Raw genomic sequence first — 1,834 nt, forward strand, 5'->3', positions numbered from 1 at the left:
GGGCGCCTCGCCCCAAACGGCAGCCCGCGCTCGCTCTCCGCCCGAACGCCGTCGGTCGCGGACAGCGGGGCGCGCGGGGCTCCGGGCAGCCGAGGCGGCGCAGGCCGCAGGCCCCGGACCGGGGTTCCCGGAGTTGCCGGGGCCCGGGCGGCGCGTATCGCGCCGCGGCCGCCGCGCGCGTGGAGCAGGCGGGGCGGCGCGGGGGCCCAGCCCATGCAAAGCGGCCGCTCTGCCGGCCGGCGCCCGCCGCCGCTACCGCCGCGCCCCGCCTCAGTCGCGGGCGCCCCGGGCCTCCTCCCCCTTCCGCGCCCGACACGCCGCCGCCATCTTGTTTACCTCCTCCCCCGCCCTGCACCGCCTCTCCGCCGCACGCCCGCCGCGGGCCCGCCCCTCGCGGCGCCGACGTGCACGCCCGTTGGCCGAGCCTACCAGCCCCGTCCCCTCAGCGAACCCTGCCGCCACCGCCCATTGGGCCATCTGGACCCAGGCGGGCCCCGGAGCGGGGATTGGTTCTCGTTCGGCCCCGCCCCAGGGGTGGTTACTGCTCGCTCATTGGTCCGCGGACACGCCCGTCAAGTGGAGGGGGCGGGAAGCAAGTGCGGGGAGGTGAGGCCGTGGCGTTGACCTGGGAGGGGTTGAAGGCTGGGGTTGGAGTTCGCGAAGGCCGAGGGTCGCCTCGGAACCGGGAGACGTGGGAGGGAGGGTGTCTGAGCACAGCCCTGGCTGTCCCGGATACGGCTCACAGATGCTGGTGGGCGCCTGCTAGGGCCTGTCCCCCGAAATCTCTTTTGAAGCGAGGTCAAGGGTCAAAAAGTAGCCGAAAGTGGCCAATTGAAGGCAGAAAGCCTTTATTAAGCATCTCTCAGGCCAGACGGGGCGAGAAGTGCGCTGGACCGTCTCTACCCTAAAGAATCTCACGGGGTAAAACGCAGTACTCAGCTGGCATGGTGCCAGCAAAGTGCTTTGGATGAAAAATACAGAGATGGCAAAATACTAGGGCTTGATGAAATTGAAAATTCCTCCAGGCCTGTGGGTTTTTTCTACCTTTCTGTTTTTTATCACTTGATTATTTTGCCAGAGCAAACTGCTTGTCTTGAGTGGGAACGATGGGAGCTGACACTGTCAGATTCGGGCTCTAGGCTGCGAGTTCTGAGCCTGACACCTGTGGACTGCCTAAATCTATGTGTGAAATTGAGTGTGTCCTTGTGTGTGTTCTTGGGGACATCTAGGACTTTCATCAGATTCTCAAATGACCCACAGAAGGCAGATTGCTGTGGCTTTGGGGATGGGGGGACCACAAGTCACACCAACATACAAGCCAGCCCTAATTAGAACATGTAGATTAGCCCCAAATTCCTTTTCCTTAATCATAAAGAGCAGAGCAGAAACCAATGAAACAGAATAGAAAAAAAAAAAAAAAACAGGGAAAATTGATGAAGCCAAAAGACTATTCATTGAAAGGATCAAAACAACTGATAAAACTCTGGCAAGATTAACCAAGAAAACTAGGTGACCTAAAAGCATTAGATATAGGAACAACTCTATGCCCAAAATTCAATAGGAAATAGACCAACACCTGAAAAGGCACTAAAATGAAAACTCAATGAAGAAGAAATAGATAATCTGCATAGTATTATATCTTTTAGAGAAATTAAATCTGTAGGGAAAAACCTTTCAACAAAGACAATTAAGGCCCAGATGTTTTCATTCATGAATTTCCATCAAACTTTTTAGGAAGGACTTCTCTGCTGGTCCAGTGGTTAATTGAGAATCTGCCTGCCAATACAGGAGACACCAGTTCAATCCCTGGTCCAGGAAGATGCCACATGCATCA

The sequence above is a fragment of the Bos indicus x Bos taurus genome, chromosome 7 (assembly GCF_003369695.1).
Source record: "Bos indicus x Bos taurus breed Angus x Brahman F1 hybrid chromosome 7, Bos_hybrid_MaternalHap_v2.0, whole genome shotgun sequence".
NCBI lineage: Eukaryota > Metazoa > Chordata > Mammalia > Artiodactyla > Bovidae > Bos > Bos indicus x Bos taurus.